General features: G+C 43.6%; 1 long non-coding RNA gene across 1 annotated transcript; it reads right to left on the bottom strand.

Annotated features, from left to right (window-relative positions):
• Positions 1–10460: 10460 nt before the first annotated feature.
• LOC120978445 lies at positions 10461–15356 on the bottom strand. The gene is made up of 2 exons (XR_005774095.1): positions 12414–15356; positions 10461–12341 (listed from the first exon to the last, which is right to left on the bottom strand). It is a non-coding gene; the product is annotated as an uncharacterized LOC120978445 (long non-coding RNA).
• Between the last annotated feature and the right edge of the window lie 5152 nt (positions 15357–20508).

Raw genomic sequence — 20508 nt, 5'->3', positions numbered from 1 at the left:
TCTTCTGCCTGTGTGAGCTAGGAGATGATCATGTGTTTTTTTTATGCAAAGTTAGGATGTGCAGAGCAGGGTGAGGGGAAGGGCAGATTATTCACAACCACAAATATTCATGAGGGAGAGCTCAGGCATTGTTGTTACACGCCCCCACAGCTTTGTTGCAGCTTGTAATCAAAGTAATAATAACAGAACCATGCAAATGTGTAAGTATGGGTTTTTCTCTTAAGAAATCAAGCTTAACTAATGTATATGTATGTCATGATTAGTTTTATAAGTTTTTTTCTTCCATAACTCGGATAACCCCTTTAATGTCTCCTGTCCCTTTCCACTGCTCCCTTAAAAGACCGTTGCTATGGCTCATCTGTCTCCGGCTAGGAAGACAGAGGGGCGGTCCTTCACACTGCATACCTGCATTAGGTTTCAGAATGAGGAGGCGTGTCTCCCAGTAATCCAATCTGATTGGCTGGCAGGGAGCTGCTGGCTACAGCAAGTTTGTATGTGACCTGAGGGAATGCAGTTTTGACCTCAGAGAACTGGCAGAGGAGCCATCTTGAGAAGATCCTCATAATTGAGGATTCAAAACAGTCGTAACTAAGGTGAAAACTCAAGGAAAACAGTGGTAAGTGAAGAAACTAAGAAGACAGGTTGGCATTAGCAGGAGGTGCTCGAACCCACATGCAGTTGTGCATATATACAGGGGAGCAAATCCTGCACTTGTGGCCCGTTGCTAATGGCAATCCCCAGCAAAATGCATACGGTGGAGGATGCCCGCGGCGAAACACAAGTACCACAATAGACATCCTACACAAGGTAACAAGTGCGGATGTCATAATTAATATAACAATATAACAAAACAATAACAAACACAGGTGCACTCTGTAGTCTCACTAAACCCTCAAACTGATTTTAAAATTGAGAGATTAGTCAACATGTTCTACGGTGTAGAACATGTCTAAGCCCGGGCACCACGCCAAGGTTTCTCAAGTAGCCCGGGACCTAACACTCTCCTACCTGAGCCGTATGGGCGATACCAGGAGCCAGTGGGCAAATTACAGGAGCATAAGGCCGACTCACAAACAGCTCACCAGTTACCTCCAGCATGTAGCCATGCTTGCAATGGGAGGAGGGAGGAGTCTGCGAGTCCCACTCAAGACTGGCTGATATGTCCCAGGCCTCACAGGTGCACCTAAATGTGGCCTGTAGATGGAAAACAGGCACATTTAAATTGGAGTTTATACACCTCCAGGAATCTATATATACAAACTAAGAAGACAGGTTGGCATTAGCAGGAGGTGCTCGAACCCACATGCAGTTGTGCATATATACAGGGGAGCAAATCCTGCACTTGTGGCCCGTTGCTAATGGCAATCCCCAGCAAAATGCATACGGTGGAGGATGCCTGCGGCGAAACACAAGTACCACAATAGACATCCTACACAAGGTAACAAGTGCGGATGTCATAATTAATATAACAATATATATGTTTTGTTATATTGTTATATTAATTATGACATCCGCACTTGTTACCTTGTGTAGGATGTCTATTGTGGTACTTGTGGTTCGCCGCGGGCATCCTCCACCGTATAAATTTTGCTGGGGATTGCCATTAGCAACGGGCCACAAGTGCAGGATTTGCTCCCCTGTATATATGCACAACTGCATATGGGTTCGAGCACCTCCTGCTAATGCCAACCTGTCTTCTTAGTTTGTATATATAGATTCCTGGAGGTGTATAAACTCCAATTTAAATGTGCCTGTTTTCCATCTACAGGCCACATTTAGGTGCACCTGTGAGGCCTGGGACATATCAGCCAGTCTTGAGTGGGACTCGCAGACTCCTCCCTCCTCCCATTGCAAGCATGGCTACATGCTGGAGGTAACTGGTGAGCTGTTTGTGAGTCGGCCTTATGCTCCTGTAATTTGCCCACTGGCTCCTGGTATCGCCCATACGGCTCAGGTAGGAGAGTGTTAGGTCCCGGGCTACTTAAGAAACCTTGGCGTGGTGCCTGGGCTTAGACATGTTCTACACCGTAGAACATGTTGACTAATCTCTCAATTTTAAAATCAGTTTGAGGGTTTAGTGAGACTACAGAGTGCACCTGTGTTTGTTATTGTTTTGTTATATTGTTATATTAATTATGACATCTGCACTTGTTACCTTGTGTAGGATGTCTATTGTGGTACTTGTGGTTCGCCGTGGGCATCCTCCACCGTATGCATTTTGCTGGGGATTGCCATTAGCAACGGGCCACAAGTGCAGGATTTGCTCCCCTGTATATATGCACAACTGCATGTGGGTTCGAGCACCTCCTGCTAATGCCAACCTGTCTTCTTAGTTTGTGTATATATAGATTCCTGGAGGTGTATAAACTCCAATTTAAATGTGCCTGTTTTCCATCTACAGGCCACATTTAGGTGCACCTGTGAGGCCTGGGACATATCAGCCAGTCTTGAGTGGGACTCGCAGACTCCTCCCTCCTCCCATTGCAAGCATGGCTACATGCTGGAGGTCACTGGTGAGCTGTTTGTGAGTCAGCCTTATGCTCCTGTAATTTGCCCACTGGCTCCTGGTATCGCCCATACGGCTCAGGTAGGAGAGTGTTAGGTCCCGGGCTACTTGAGAAACCTTGGCGTGGTGCCCGGGCTTAGACATGTTCTACACCGTAGAACATGTTGACTAATCTCTCAATTTTAAAATCAGTTTGAGGGTTTAGTGAGACTACAGAAGGCACCTGTGTTTGTTATTGTTTTGTTATATTGTTATATTAATTATGACATCCGCACTTGTTACCTTGTGTAGGATGTCTATTGTGGTACTTGTGGTTCGCCGCGGGCATCCTCCACCGTATGCATTTTGCTGGGGATTGCCATTAGCAATGGGCCACAAGTGCAGGATTTGCTCCCCTGTATATATGCACAACTGCATGTGGGTTCGAGCACCTCCTGCTAATGCCAACCTGTCTTCTTAGTTTGTATATATAGATTCCTGGAGGTGTATAATAAACTCCAATTTAAATGTGCCTGTTTTCCATCTACAGGCCACATTTAGGTGCACCTGTGAGGCCTGGGACATATCAGCTAGTCTTGAGTGGGACTCGCAGACTCCTCCCTCCTCCCATTGCAAGCATGGCTACATGCTGGAGGTAACTGGTGAGCTGTTTGTGAGTCGGCCTTATGCTCCTGTAATTTGCCCACTGGCTCCTGGTATCGCCCATACGGCTCAGGTAGGAGAGTGTTAGGTCCCGGGCTACTTGAGAAACCTTGGCGTGGTGCCCGGGCTTAGACATGTTCTACACCGTAGAACATGTTGACTAATCTCTCAATTTTAAAATCAGTTTGAGGGTTTAGTGAGACTACAGAGTGCACCTGTGTTTGTTATTGTTTTGTTATATTGTTATATTAATTATGACATCCGCACTTGTTACCTTGTGTAGGATGTCTATTGTGGTACTTGTGTTTCGCCGCGGGCATCCTCCACCGTATGCATTTTGCTGGGGATTGCCATTAGCAACGGGCCACAAGTGCAGGATTTGCTCCCCTGTATATATGCACAACTGCATGTGTGTCACGAGGGTATCAAGAGCCACGTCTGACTCCGTTATACCCGGGGTCAGGAGGTCGCAGCGGGTGGCTGCGCGCTCTATATCTAAAGATCACGTTGTTTCTTAGTGATTGTTTTCTGTGTTTGCCTTGCTATCCTTTTTGTCTCAATCAGGGATCCGTAGCTTCTCCTCCTCAGCTGTTTCTTGTATGCCACTCCCAACCTCCTTATATTCTCCCCTCACTCTTCTCTAGTTGCCAGTTATAGAGCTTCCTGCCTGGACATCTATACTGACCCACTGGAGTTGTGAATCCTGGTTGTCGTTCCAGAGTGCTACCCTCCGGATCCCTGTTGGGCTTCTTGTTGTCTCCTGTTGTCGCCCACCTGGGATTATATGTTGAGTTTGTATTGTCTGTCCTTCCCTTGGTGTTTTCCTTTAGAGCTAGTGGTGCGGACTAGTGTTCCCACCGCCCTGTTCACTATCTAGGGCTCAGCTTAGGGAAAGCCAGGGCTTTAGGCACGTGATCGGCGTACGGGTGAGGAACCCGTCTAGGGACGTCAGGGCAGCCAGGTGCCAGCCGCTAGGTGAGTCAGGGGTCACCACCTTCCCTCTCACTTGGGCAGGGCCTTCCTTGTTCCCTCCCTCTGTGTCACGTATGTGATAGTCACGCCGACCGTGATATTATAACTGGCCTTTACTTTTTGAGAAAAAAAAAATATATATATATATTTTTTTTTTTCTCTACTTAGAATCCAATATGGATCCTATTGCTGCCTTGGCAAAACAGCTTCAAGGCCTGTCTTTGGAGGTGGCAGGATTGAAGGCGTCTGTGCTCCAACAACAGCAGCAAATGCAGCAGACCGCACCCCCAGCGGTTGCTATGGGTAACCAGGTTGTTACAGAACCCAAGGTTGTTCTTCCTGACAGATTTTCTGGGGGAAGGGACAAATTTGCGACGTTCCGTGAGGCCTGCAAATTATACTTTAAGTTGCGCCCTTACTCCTCAGGTAATGAAGAACAGCGGGTTGGGATTGTCATTTCCCTGCTTCAGGGGGACCCACAATCCTGGGCGTTCTCGTTACCCCCTGGTTCCCAGGCTCTCCGGTCAGTGGAGGGATTTTTTGGGGCTTTGGGTCTCATATATGATGACCCTGACCGAGTCGCCCTGGCTGAGTCGAAGTTACGGAGACTCCTACAGGGAGATCGGTCAGCAGAGGAATATTGCTCAGAGTTCCGTAGGTGGGCTACGGATACTCAGTGGAACGACCCGGCTCTCAGGAGTCAGTTCTGCTCTGGGTTATCTGAAAGGGTTAAGGATGCACTGGCGCTGTATGAGACCCCCCTTTCCCTTGATGCTGTTATGTCCCTCTCTATCAGAATAGATAGGTGTCTTAGGCCTCTTTCACACTTGCGTTGTCCGGATCCGGCGTGTACTCCACTTGCCGGAATTACACTCCGGATCCGGAAAAACGCAAGTGTACTGAAAGCATTTGAAGACGGAACCGTCTTCCAAATGCGTTCAGTGTTACTATGGCACCCAGGACGCTATTAAAGTCCTGGTTGCCATAGTAGTAGTGGGGAGCGGGGGAGCGGTATACTTACCGTCCGTGCGGCTCCCCGGGCGCTCCAGAATGACGTCAGAGCGCCCCATGCGCATGGATGACGTGATCCATGTGATCACATGATCCATGATCTTGGGGCGCCCTGACGTCACTCTGGAGCGCCCGGGGAGCCGCACGGACGGTAAGTACACTGCTCCCCGCTCCCCACTACACTTTACCATGGCTGCCAGGACTTTAGCGTCCCGGCAGCCATGGTAACCACTCTGAAAAAGCTAAATGTCGGATGCGGCAATGCGCCGAAACGACGTTTAGCTTAAGGCCGGATCCGGATCAATGCCTTTCAATGGGCATTAATTCCGGATCCGGCCTTGCGGCAAGTGTTCCGGATTTTTGGCCGGAGCAAAAAGCGCAGCATGCTGCGGTATTTTCTCCGGCCAAAAAACGTTCCGTTCCGGAACTGAAGACATCCTGATGCATCCTGAACGGATTTCTCTCCATTCAGAATGCATTAGGATAATCCTGATCAGGATTCTTCCGGCATAGAGCCCCGACGACGGAACTCTATGCCGGAAGACAATAACGCAGGTGTGAAAGAGCCCTTAGGGAGAGATCGAAAATTTCTGAGCAATTGGTTACCTCTCCCAAGCAACAATTAGTCTGTACTGACTTAGATGAGCCTATGCAGCTAGGCGGAACTTCTCATCAGGTCCGTCCTCCTGAGGTTCGCCGTAGGGGGGGGGGCTTGTTTTTTCTGTGGGGGGAAGGGTCATTTCATTAATGTCTGTCCCTCCTTTCTCAAAAACAAAAGACCGTCGGAAAACTACTAACCCCAGGCTGTGCGGAGGATGTCAGCCGGGGGGTATACGTTTCCTCCATACGAACATCTCAATTTGTGTTACCAGCGGTTATTGTTTTTGGTGTTAAGACGGAGTCTATTTCTTTTTTTCTAGACAGTGGAGCAGGGGTAAATTTGATAGATGCCCATTTTGCCCGCACTATGGGTTTGTCTCTCTGTACGCTGCAGAGACCTATTCCCGTATTCGCTATAGATTCGGCTCCTCTGTCTCAGAGAAACCTCACCCACATTGTTCATAATTTACACCTTCGGGTAGGGGACCACCATAATGAGTGTCTTTCATGTTACGTTCTGGAGGGCCTTCCCTCTCCTGTGGTATTGGGTCTTCCCTGGTTGGTAGCGCACAATCCAGTGGTGGATTGGCAGGCCAGGGAGATATTGGAGTGGAGTGAGCATTGCAGAGAGAATTGCTTAAATAACAATTGCTTAATCGCCTCCATAGCTTCCCTACCTACATTTATTTCGGACTTTGAGGACGTTTTTTCTGAAAAGGGTTGTCAGAAGCTACCACCTCATCGTCCTTATGATTGCCCGGTTAACCTGATTCCCGGTGCAAAATTACCCAAGTCCAGGTTGTATAATCTTTCGGGTCCCGAGAGACAAGCCATGAAAGATTATATCTCCGAGAGTCTGGCTAAGGGACACATCAGACCCTCTTCTTCACCCGTGGCTGCAGGGTTTTTCTTTGTTAAAAAGAAAGATGGGGGCCTGCGTCCTTGCCTAGATTTTCGTGAGCTAAACCAGATAACCATCCGAGACCCATACCCTCTTCCTCTCATTCCTGACCTTTTTAATCAGATTGCGGGTGCTAGGTGGTTCTCCAAACTTGATCTTAGGGGGGCCTACAATCTGATTCGTATCAGGGAAGGGGATGAGTGGAAGACAGCTTTTAACACCCCTGAGGGGCATTATGAAAATCAAGTTATGCCTTTCGGTCTGACCAATGCCCCCGCTGTCTTCCAACATTTCGTTAATGATATTTTTCGTCATCTCATCGGCAGGTTTGTAGTCATATACCTAGATGATATCTTAATTTATTCGGCTGATCTGAAAACACATGAGGTGCATGTCAGGCAAGTACTGCAGGTCCTACGGACGAATAAATTATATGCGAAAATTGAAAAATGTGTCTTCGCCGTTCAGGAAATACAGTTCCTGGGATATCTATTATCTGCTTCAGGTTTCCGTATGGATCCTGGGAAGGTCCAGGCAATTTTAGATTGGGATCTTCCTGAGAACCTTAAAGCCCTACAACGGTTTTTGGGTTTCGCAAATTTCTATAGAAAGTTCATTAAAAATTATTCAGTGATCGTTAAACCCCTTACCGACATGACTAGGAAGGGGACTGATTTTTCTAAATGGTCTGACGCCGCTAAAAATGCATTTTCCTCTCTAAAAGAGAGGTTTACCTCGGCACCTGTTCTAATTCAACCTGATGTCTCCCAGCCTTTTATTGTTGAGGTAGATGCGTCAGAGGTGGGAGTGGGGGCTGTATTGTCTCAGGGTCCGTCTCCTGGCAAATGGCGCCCTTGCGCTTTCTTTTCCAAATAATTATCTTCTGCAGAGAAGAACTATGATGTTGGAAATAGGGAACTGTTGGCGATTAAGCTGGCGCTTGAAGAGTGGCGTCACTTCTTAGAGGGAGCAATCCACCCCGTCAAGGTGATTACGGATCACAAAAACCTTCTGTACCTAGAATCGGCTAAGCGTCTCACCCCTAGACAAGCTAGGTGGTCGCTATTCTTTACCAGATTTAACTTTGTAATCACCTATCGTCCTGGGGCAAAAAATACCAAGGCAGACGCGTTATCTCGTAGTTTCCCTGGAGGGGGTAATGCTAGTGATCCGGTACCTATTTTACAAAGAGGAGTGGTTGTCTCTGCTGTACACTCTGTTCTAGAGGGAAAGGTGTTAGAGGCCCAGGGGGACGCCCCGGCCTCTTGCCCCTCAGAGAAATTGTTTGTACCGTTAAACCTGCGTCTTGAATTATTAAAAGAACATCATAATTCGGCACTTGCTGGGCACCCGGGTAGTAAAGCAACCTTGGAGCTATTATCTCGTCGTTTTTGGTGGCCAAGGTTGCGTCAGGATGTAATGGATTTCGTGTCTACTTGCTCTACTTGTGCACGCGCGAAAGTCTCTCATACACGTCCAGCAGGGTCTTTATTGCCTCTTTTTATCCCCAATAGGCCATGGACACATCTGTCAATGGATTTCATCACTGACTTACCGTTGTCTGCGGGTAAAACAGTTATTTTGGTAGTAGTAGACAGGTTTAGCAAAATGGTACACTTTATTGCGCTACCCGCACTTCCTAATGCTAAAACTCTTGCTCAGGTGTTTATCAGTGAAATCGTGAAGCTTCACGGGGTCCCTTCCGATGTGGTTTCGGATCGGGGAACCCAGTTTATTTCTAAGTTTTGGAAAGCTTTTTGTTCCCGTTTGGGGGTACACTTGTCCTTTTCCTCAGCTTTCCATCCTCAGTCGAATGGACAGACTGAGCGTACCAACCAAAACCTAGAAACATATTTAAGGTGTTTTGTGTCTGAAAACCAAGAGTTGTGGTCATCATATTTACCGTTAGCTGAGTTTGCCATAAATAACCATTATCAGGAGTCCACTGGCAAGTCACCATTCCTTGGTGCATACGGTTTTCATCCCCAATTTTGTACTTTCAAAGAGGGGGGGTCTTCTGGGGTTCCCGAAGAGGAAAGGTTTTCTTCATCTCTTTCTTCGGTATGGCAGAAGGTGCAAGTTAACTTGAAAAAGATGAGTGGTAAATATAAATGCATGGCCGATAAGAAACGGTCGCCAGGTCCGGACCTAGGGGTGAATGACTATGTGTGGTTGTCCACTAGGAATATTAAGTTGAAGGTTCCCTCTTGGAAACTGGGCTCTAGGTTCATTGGTCTTTATAAAATAGTAGCCGTCATTAACCCTGTGGCTTTTCGCCTGGAGCTACCTCAGACTTTTAAGATCCATAACGTCTTCCATAAATCGTTACTCAAGAAGTATGTTCCACCTCTAGAACCATCACCGCTGCCACCTCCTCCTGTTATTGTGGATGGTAATCTGGAGTTTTAAATAGCCAGAATTGTTGATTCTCGTCGGGTCCGCCGCTCTCTTCAGTATCTGGTGCATTGGAGGGGTTACGGTCCCGAGGAAAGAATGTGGGTTCCAGCGTCAGAGGTAAACGCCAACAGGTTAATTCAGGCTTTCCATACCTCTCATCCGGAGGCCCCTCGTGAAAGGGGGGGTACTGTCACGAGGGTATCAAGAGCCACGTCTGACTCCGTTATACCCGGGGTCAGGAGGTCGCAGCGGGTGGCTGCGCGCACTATATCTAAAGATCACGTTGTTTCTTAGTGATTGTTTTCTGTGTTTGCCTTGCTATCCTTTTTGTCTCAATCAGGGATCCGTAGCTTCTCCTCCTCAGCTGTTTCTTGTCTGCCACTCCCAACCTCCTTATATTCTCCCCTCACTCTTCTCTAGTTGCCAGTTATAGAGCTTCCTGCCTGGACATCTATACTGACCCACTGGAGTTGTGAATCCTGGTTGTCGTTCCAGAGTGCTACCCTCCGGATCCCTGTTGGGCTTCTTGTTGTCTCCTGTTGTCGCCCACCTGGGATTATATGTTGAGTTTGTATTGTCTGTCCTTCCCTTGGTGTTTTCCTTTAGAGCTAGTGGTGCGGACTAGTGTTCCCACCGCCCTGTTCACTATCTAGGGCTCAGCTTAGGGAAAGCCAGGGCTTTAGGCACGTGATCGGCGTACGGGTGAGGAACCCGTCTAGGGACGTCAGGGCAGCCAGGTGCCAGCCGCTAGGTGAGTCAGGGGTCACCACCTTCCCTCTTACTTGGGCAGGGCCTTCCTTGTTCCCTTCCTCTGTGTCACGTATGTGATAGTCACGCCGACCGTGATAATGTGGGTTCGAGCACCTCCTGCTAATGCCAACCTGTCTTCTTAGTTTGTATATATAGATTCCTGGAGGTGTATAAACTCCAATTTAAATGTGCCTGTTTTCCATCTACAGGCCACATTTAGGTGCACCTGTGAGGCCTGGGACATATCAGCCAGTCTTGAGTGGGACTCGCAGACTCCTCCCTCCTCCCATTGCAAGCATGGCTACATGCTGGAGGTAACTGGTGAGCTGTTTGTGAGTCGGCCTTATGCTCCTGTAATTTGCCCACTGGCTCCTGGTATCGCCCATACGGCTCAGGTAGGAGAGTGTTAGGTCCCGGGCTACTTGAGAAACCTTGGCGTGGTGCCCGGGCTTAGACTTGTTCTACACCGTAGAACATGTTGACTAATCTCTCAATTTTAAAATCAGTTTGAGGGTTTAGTTAGACTACAGAGTGCACCTGTGTTTGTTTTGTTGTATGTGAAGAAACAAAATATTGCTTAATGCATAATGCTGCTGCAGCAGTAACATATGCTAAAATAGATTTTTTTTAAATAAAAATATGACAGTTATCCTTTAAATAACACAAGGAAACACATGAAAGTATCTTGTAAGAATATTAATTTTATTATTTTCAAAGGCACCAGTGAAAGTAAAACATATACCATCTACTATAGCTATTGCTATATGTTTTCTGCAAAGCATTTGTAAAGCAATCATTTCATGTAACATTTGTTATATAAAGTGCGTATCTTTATTATGCTTTTGGGAAAGATATACTGACCTCATTTGCCATACTTTTGTATCTGATGTTCTATACCTAAGGGTACTTTCACACTAGCGGTTTTTCTTTTCCGGCACTGAGTTCCGTCATAGGGGCTCAATACCGGAAAATAATTGATCAGTTTTATCCCCATGCATTCTGAATGTCATTAAAAATACCGGAATGCAGAATCCATCCTTCTGGTCTGCACATGCGTAGACCGGTAAAAATGTGAAGAAAAAAAAAAAGAAACGGATCCGTTTGTCTGTATGACAAACGGAGAGACGGATCCGTTCTTACAACGGAACTGCTTGCCGGATCACTCTGCCGCAAGTGTGAAAGTAGCCTTATGTAACTACAAACTTACAATACAAGGAAAAAAAAGAGAAAATCAGCAGTGACTAGGAGGATAAGCATATGCACTGCTGCTCTTAAGTCCCAAGGCATTACAAAAAAAACTGAGCACTCTCTCCCACAGAGTTTTAAGGAGCAGCATGACACATGCCTGACCACCTTCGGTGGTAAGGAGGAATGGTGGACTGGGTACCTCCTTACTAATGACCTGTGAAGTTCCCAGTGGTTAAACTCCAATGACCTATATTTTTATCTTTTGTGATGTTCTTTGAAATTGCTAATGCCAGTGTATAAATATAATTTACATTTCATCTTTCATTGTAACTATAGCAAATTAAAAAAATAGTGCATTTCAATTAATTTATGTTATATAAATGTAATATCTATATATATATTAAAATATTATATTTCTAGAATGTGAAGATTTAGGAGAATCTGTCAGTAGAAAACCCCACATAATATGTCATATGGATGACCGTGCCTTGTACCAGGGATAGACTCAGGCTGGGACTACACCTAAACTTTTTGTAGACTTTCAATTGATTTCAATTATAGAATGCCAGTTGTAGTGTACTTGATTGCATACAAGTCCATTTATTGCTTTGGACTTCAGTTGTAGCCCAATAATTAAACAATCAATCAGGGGGATGTCAAATACAGTGAAATGGGCTGGCTTGAACCAGTGACTCCTTGACTTGGACAGTGAAAGAAGACACCCCAATGACCCACATTTACATAAAGATATAATGTCGTGACTAACATTTAGCAGACTGACAGTCAGGAAGGAATTCACAATATCATAAATCATTCTTTTCAGATAAGCAGTATCCATAACAGGAAATACAGCTCCCACACTAAGCTTGTTTCCCGCAATGAACACACTCGTCTGAAACTGCCTTAGGATGGGATTACACCTACACTTTTTATAGCACTTTTAAATGATTTCAACTATTAATCTCCAACTGGATCCTAAAGCAATAAATAAATGACTTGTATGTAATTATGTCTACTGCAGCTGTCACTCAATAGTTAAAGGCTATGGACACCTTTAGGGGCATTTTTTTATTGCATTATACTCATTTTGGGCTAAAAAAAACAATTTCAATTTTTTTTTTACAGTTTTCCCCGTACAGCTTTCTGTTTCTATGTATTTGCAGACTGGAAGGCTGTCACTGCACAGAGAATCCCATCAGACAGCAGGAATTGTTTTTTAAAGACCAATTGAAAAAAGATTTTTAGCCCAAAATTACTTGAATGTAATAATAAAAAATTGCTGCCCAAAGGTTTCTATATTAGCCTTTAAAATTTATGAAAAGTGCTACAAAATAACAATTTAATGAATAAAAGATGGCTGGTTCACAGTATCTACTATATATTTAATAAATGCAATAAAATAAAATAAAAATTATCAGAAAATGAATGCAATACAATCACATATACATAAAATTATATATGGTCACGGTCCCTTTAAAACATTTTATGTGCGGAGCTCACGCACGTAATAATGGAACAATAATCTCGCAAATCTATATCTCCTTCTTGGATGTTATTACACTCTTGTTCTATTATTACTGTTTATGCCACTATATGTCTGTGGCCACCTCTTTGAATAGATATATACTGATATTATAAAAATTGTAAAAGTTAGTTTGGATAATATCTCCTGCTATCGGAGGAGCTCTGTTGGCATAGATATGCTGGTTGGCTTGGATATACCAGTTAGCTTAGATATATCGCTCGCCACTCAGTTTGTAAAGTCAATCTTCTCAATTGCGTTGTTTAAATCACAGGGTTATTCCTTCATATTGTAATGTTGTTACATAGTTAGATTCCTCTTACCGCGCTTCTGCTGATAGAGGTGGCCAGAGCCTGGAGCTGATATTGTCTAACCACACTTCCACGCTGTGTCCCGGCATTTGCAGCATTCGATGTACCGGCTGTGAATTCTTCGCACATGCGCTCTGTATAGTTGGCCACGCTGGACCTCCGAATAAGATAGTGCTTCACCCTTACTGTTAAAAGAATATCAAGAGTGTTTCTCAAGGATATAGAATTGCCGTGAATGTCCACACGAGACACGTTTGGGAAAACTTTCCTTCCTCAGTGGCATATAATATATTTTTTCATTTGGGACCTTCATTTTATTTATACCCTCTCGGGTCTCTAATAAAACATGGACCGGACCATTATACTCCTGGTATTCATATACATATCTATTTTTATTCTCACTGGATGCTTCTAACACATTCTTAGTTTACCCCATATGAGACATTAATACTATAACATGTTACATTATAACATGAAGGAATACCCATGTGATTTAAACAACGCAATTGGGAAGATTGACTTTACAAACTGAGTGGCAAGCAATATATCTAAGCTAACTGGTATATCCAAGCCAACCAGCATATCTATGCCAACAGTGCTCCTCCGATAGCAGGAGATATTGGTGGCCACAGACATATAGTGGCATAAACAGTAATAATAGAACAAGAGTGTAATAACATCCAAGAAAGATATATAGATTTGCAAGATTATTGTTCCATTATTACGTGAGTGAGCTCCGCGCGTAAAATGTTTTAAAGGGACCGTGACCATATATAATTTTATGTATATGTGATTGTATTGCATTAATTTTCTGATCATTTTTATTTCATTTATTAAATATATAGTAGATACTGTAAATACTGTGAGCCAGCCATCTTTTATTGATTACAATGTAAACCCTTCCTGAAACTATAAAACTGAGGCCACACCTAGACTTTTTGTAGCACTTTTGATTTATTTTAAAGGGAGTCTGTTAGCAGTTCTGACCATGATAAACTGCTGCCAGCAATAGGTAGAGTTTGAGTAGAGCATTACAGACATACTGGAGTAGTGTGTATATGAACTTTTATTCTGCCAAAATTTTGCTCTTCTTTGGAGAACATGAAACTAGATAGCTAATTCTATCAAAAGTGTTAAAAAAGGTAGGTATAGCCCCTGCCTTACACAATGATGCACTGCTGATGAGGAATATAAAGGGTTGGTTCAGTTTAGATGAGGCTTGCTGTCAGTTACTACTTGGCAACCGACTATAAACTGCTACACTGTCAAGATGTTGCAAGACTGAACATATGCTTTAAAATTTGTTCCACTGCCCTACTGTCATGTATGAGTAGAGATGTTAACTTTTATAAAATATCACAATTTTCATTTACACTCATTCATTTACACTCAATCAGAAAAGAAACACAGCCAGGGAATGATACATTGGACATGTGTCACCCCTAGTTTCTCATAGATTATAAGCTCTTGCGATCAGCGCCCTCACTCCTCCAGTTTGAATTGTTAATGTCTTACTATGTAACATATGATTTTGTTTGTACATGTTCCCTCTGAATTGTAAAGTGCTGCATAATATTTTGGCGCCATACAAATAAAGATTATTATTGTTTAGTGCAGTTATCTTAAAGTTGCTTCCAGTTTTCCCTCTAAACTGTGTACCCTGGAAAGGAAAGAATTAAAACACCATTCTACAGGTCAACTAGATAACTAATCGCTCAAGCTGACTGTAGGATTTGGAATTTTTAACTATTTCATTTGTAGAGCACAAGGCTTAAGGTGGCCAAAAACTCAAATCTGTATGGGGAGCTCCAGACTCCCTCCTGACAGATGATACGTTGGGAGAGACAAGGTTTGGGCAAAATGAATACTTTCGCCTGAAACTTTTGTTCTCCAGTGAAATTGGACGGCACCAGAAGTGTCTGGCAGCAGCTTTGTCCTCTCTCTCTCTCGAGCCGAACATGTATGTGTATGGGGAATCCGGGAGGGAATCGGGAGAGACAGCTATCGGCCGAAAAATCGGTCAGCCAACAGCCATTCCATGTGTATGGGCAGCTTTAGAGTAAACCGATTCCCATACCAACTAGTCACAAGTATTTTCCACAATGAGAAAAGAAATCAAGGACCCTGGTTGCAATAAGGCACTTTTGGGGTTATTTATTAAGACTGACATTTTAGACGCCGGTCTTAATACCCCTTGCGGCGTCTACATAACTAAGGTGCATCCACCGCCAGCATAAATCTATGGCAGCTCCTATGCTGAAGTAGATTTAGATCATTTTCTACGCCTACGCCTCTTTGTTGCCCACACCATGCGCCTGTTTTTTTAAACCTGGCGTGAGCACGGACAAGTCGAAGATTCAGCCGCAAATCCCCTTTGCGACCGAATCTGCGACAGATATATGCCAAAAATGTGCTTATGAAAACCAAATAAAAATAAGCACAGTACCTTAAACAAATCTCAAGGAGTGCCGAAGTTTATTTTCTTTATTCATTACTACGGGGTTGGGACCCCAGAACTCGAGCACCCAAACAACAGGACACGAGTGCCGCATCTCTCTAAGGCCTCATGCACACGACCGTATTTTGTTTCCGTGTCCGATCCGTTTTTTTTGCGGATAGGATGAGGACCCATTCATTTCACCATGTGCTGTCCGCATCAGTATGTCCGTTCCTCCGCAAAAAAAACAGATGCCATACGAAACGTCGGTTTTTTTGCGGATCCGCAATTTTTGCGGACCGCAAAACACATACAGTTGTGTGCATGTAGCCTAAGAGTACTAAGTCTCTAGTGGTTCATATTCACTTAGACTGGTCTAGTTACTATGTGCATGAAAATGTGGCGAAAGTGAGCTGAAAATTGGCGCACATTTCCATGAAAGTAGGCATAATGTGGTACAACTTGCCACTCAAAACATAGGCAAAAAGGTGTAACTGCCCTGGAATGGAGTAGAAATTAGACTAGATCATAAAATAGGCACACAAGTTTAAAAACTTCTGAATTAGTCTTAAAACTAAAAATAGGCGCAAATGCCTCCAGAACAAGCGCAAAATCAGAGACTTAAAAAATAAGACAGTCGGAAACAAGCTTTTTACTCGAAAAAATACTATAGTAAATGTGCCCCACAGTCTATTTTAGGTCAATTTTTATGCAAAAAACAACATCTTCAGATGTTTCATGGAAGCCTATGAGAATCATTAAACACATTGCAAACAAGCATTTTTCATATCAATGGCTTTTTTCAATCCCAGCATGTCCTGGGTGTGGAATTTTTTTTCCTCGTATATTGGTATTTTTGTCCAACAGACATCTATTGTTTTTTTTGGCCCAACTAGTAAAAACACATGACAAGTATGTCACATTTTTAATGGCATTTTTTATCATTGTATTTTTGCTGTACAGAGGAAGCCTGGATGGTGAATATATTCCTACATAAATGGCCCATAAAAATATGATGAAAAGCTGTTCCATGTCAAATTGCCACAAAAGACAAGGGAGCACTGCCTCCGTCAGGTGAAGAAAAAGTTCAGTCTCCAGAGGGAACAAAGCTTCTTCACTATGGATGAGCCAACTTCTGTTTTCAAGTTCGGCATACAAGGTTCGGGTTATCTAAGAAAACCGTTATGGATTCTGCTAGCACGGACCATAACTCATGGTCCGTGGTAGCGGAATCCATAATGGAATTCTTAGATAACCCGAACCCTGTACGCCGAACTTGAAAATAGAAGTTGGCTCATCCCTATCCTTGAGTATACAGTTGCAAGAAAAAGTATGTGAACCCTTTGGAATGATATGGATTTCTGCACAAATTGGTCATAAAATGTGATCTGATCTTCATCTAAGTCACAACAATAGACAATCACAGTCTGCTTAAACTAATAACACACAAAGAATTAAATGTTACCATGTTTTTATTGAACACACCATATAAACATTCACAGTGCAGGTGGAAAAAGTATGTGAACCCCTAGACTAATGACATCTCCAAGAGCTAATTGGATCGAGGTGTCAGCCAACTGGAGTCCAATCAATGAGATGAGATTGGAGGTGTTGGTTACAGTTGCCCTGCCCAATAAAAAACACACACCAGTTCTGGGTTTGCTTTTCACAAGAAGCATTGCCTGATGTGAATGATGCCTCGCACAAAAGAACTCTCAGAAGACCTACGATTAAGAATTGTTGAATTGCATAAAGCTGGAAAGGGTTATAAAAGTATCTCCAAAAGTCTTGCTGTTCATCAGTCCACGGTAAGACAAATTGTCTATAAATGGAGAAAGTTCAGCACTGCTGCTACTCTCCCTAGGAGTGGCCATCCTGTAAAGATGACTGCAAGAGTGCACATACGTAAAACACTAAACAAGAATGGATTTCATGGGAGGATACCACAGAGGAAGCCACTGCTGTCCAAAAAAACATTGCTGCATGTTTAGAGTTTGCACAAGAGCACCTGGATCTTCCACAGCAGTACTGGCAAAATATTCTGTGGACAGATGAAACCAAAGTTGAGTTGTTTGGAAGAAACACACAACACTATGTGTGGAGAAACAGAGACACAGCACACCAACATCAAAACCTCATCCCAACTGTGAAGTATGGTGGTGGGGGCATCATGGTTTGGGGCTGCTTTGCTGCATCAGGGCCTGGACGGATTGCTATCATCGAAGGAAAAATTAATTCCCAAGTTTATCAAGACATTTTGCAGGAGAACTTAAGGCCATCTGTCCACCAGCTGAAGCTCAACAGAAGATGGGTGATGCAACAACAACCCAAAGCATAGAAGTAAATCAACAACAGAATGGCTTAAACAGAAGGAAATACGCCTTCTGGAGTGGCCCAGTCAGAGTCCTGACCTCAACCCGATTGAGATGCTGTGGCATGACCTCAAGAAAGCGATTCACACCAGACATCCCAAGAATATTGCTGAACTGAAACAGTTCTGTAAAGAGGAATGGTCAAGAATTACTCCTGACCGTCGTGCACGTCTGATCTGCAACTACAGGAAACGTTTGGTTGAAGTTATTGCTGCCAAAGGAGGTTCAACCAGTTATTAAATCCAAGGGTTCACATACTTTATCCACCTGCACTGTGAATGTTAAGATGGTGTGTTCAATAAAAACATGGTAACATTTACTTCTTTGTGTGTTATTAGTTTAAGCAGACTGTGATTGTCTATTGTTGTGACTTAGATGAAGATCAGAACACATTTTATGACCAATTTGTGCAGAAATCCATATCATTCCATATGGTTCACATACTTTTTCTTGCAACTGTAAGTGCTGTGAATCTATGTAAGGCCTCATGCACACGACCGTTGTTTTATTCCGTGTCCGTTGTGCCGTTTGACTTTCAATGGGTCCGTTGAAAACTCAGCTAATGTACCGTTTGTCATCCGCGTCCGTGATCCGTGGTTCCAGTCCGTCCAAAAAATATAATGTGTCCTATTATTTTCGCGGAAAACGGTTCGCGGACCCATTCAAGTCAATGGGACCGCTAAAAAACACGGAGGCACACAAGATTGTCATCCGCGTCCGCACGTCCGCGTCCGTTTTTTTTCTATCATTTGCATGGCAAACCTGTCTTAGATTTTTTTTTACTTTCCTTTATGTCTGGTGATCCTCCAAAAATAAAGGAAGACACACGGAAACAAAAACGGAAACGGATCACGGAACCCCATTTTGCGGAATGGAACACAACAACGGTCGTGTGCATGAGGCCTAACATGCCAAAAACACCATTAAAAATTACCCACCCGATGTGTTTTCGTGTGTGTGTTTTTACTGCATTTTTTGCAAGCCATGTGTTATTCTTCAGGAAGGTACGAAGCCCCTCTATAATTTTACTTTCTATGTAAAGCAATATAAAAAAGGCAATTTTTTTAAAGGAAAAAACACCATTTAAAAACTTCATAAAAATGCAACATTACATTGACACATTTTCTCAAGCTGCCTCCCCCCCAAAAAAACAAAACAAAAAACAATGGATGCCTAAAGGGAAAAATACCAGAAAACGAGAGCATCAGAGCATGCTGTGATTTAAAAAAGATGCCACTAACTAAAAATGCGATACAAGTGAAGAAAAGCACTACTTATAAAAGTGCATATTTGATCTGCATCTAACTATTGCCCCAGACTTCAAGCCAACATATGGAAGTGGCATTTTTGACATAAAAAATATGCAACTCCTAAGACTGTGTGAAATATTTCCTAAGCAATTTTTTACACACTGGATTTGTAAGCCAAAACCAGGAGCGGAACCTGCAGAGAAAAACTATAATGGAATGCAAATTGTACTTCTGTATTCTTAATCCAATTCTGTTTTTTGCAAAAGGGTCCTTTACACGGGCCGATTCTCAGTCAGCTGATCGGCAGGGGTGCTGGGTGTTAGACCCCCGCAGATCAGATATTGATGACCTATCCTGAGGAATCAATATAAACTGACTGTAAAGAGTTATGCCATATGTGCATCATAATTTTTAGGCTAAGTGGCAAGAAAAGGGAAGGGAGGCTTCACACAGCCCGCCGGATTTACTATAACTTTTTCCAGAAACTAGTGGAAGTTATAGCGGAAGTTACTAAGAGGTATCTGCCTCTTAATAAATTAGGTGCATCTCACGCCAGCGCAGGAAGATCAAGACCGGCATATAGGTACGCCAGTCCTAATAAATCTCCCCCCACTGTATTACACTATGTATATGAGTAATAGTAGTATGAGTAGTACTGTACATGTTAGGCTACTTTCACCCTTGCGCTTTCCCTTTTCCGCTATTGAGATCCGTCATAGGATCAGAATGCCTTCTGTTCCGTTTGGTTGAGTCCCCAACACGGGAATGCGGGAAGCAGCGTTTTTCTGCCCGCGATGTGTGGAGCAAGACTGATCCGTCATGACTCACAATGTAAGTCAATGGGGACGTTTTCTCAGACACAATAAAAACGGATCCGTCCTCCATTGACTTTCAATGGTGTTCATGACGGATCCGTCATTCCTGTGTTAAAGATTATACAACCGCATCCGGATGCGTTTTTGCTGATCCATGATGGATCCAGCAAAAACGCTGGTGTGAAAGTAGCCTTACTAGATTCACTAACTGATAACAGCACAATGATATCTGGTTGAAAACCAATTCTATAGAGCATCTATATGCACTGTAAAATGAACCAATAGCACCATCTAGTGTCTACTTCTCCATGTGGCTACTTATATTGCTCTTTTCATTTGGTGGCTGCACATGCTGTGACTTTAGGCCTCTTTCACACAAGCAAGATTTCCATCCGGATGCGATGCGTGTAGTGAACACATAGCAGCTGGACTGAATCCTGATCCATTCATTTCAATGAGTCTGTGCATGTGAGCATTGTTTATTGCTGATCATCTCTGCATTCAGGAAAAATCGCAGCATGTCCTGTTGTGCATTTTTAATGGAGCCCTGGCCTCATAGATATAAATGGAGCTTGAGTGAAAACAGAAAGCATCCAGATGCAATGCATTTTTCACTGAAGCCCCATTCACTTCTATGGGGCCAGGGCTGCGTGAAACACATAAATATAGAAAATATAGAACATGCTGCATTTTTCACGCAATGCAGAAGTTATGCGTGAAAAAAAACGCTCATGTACACAGACCCATTGAAATGAATGGGTCAGGATTGAGTGTGGGTGCTATGCGTTCACGTCATGCATTGCACCCGCGCGGAAAACTCGCTCGTGTGAAAGG

Source organism: Bufo bufo, chromosome 1 (assembly GCF_905171765.1).
Source record: "Bufo bufo chromosome 1, aBufBuf1.1, whole genome shotgun sequence".
NCBI lineage: Eukaryota > Metazoa > Chordata > Amphibia > Anura > Bufonidae > Bufo > Bufo bufo.
Note: the sequence above shows the minus strand (reverse complement) of the source record. Positions and strands in the feature narration are given on the sequence as shown.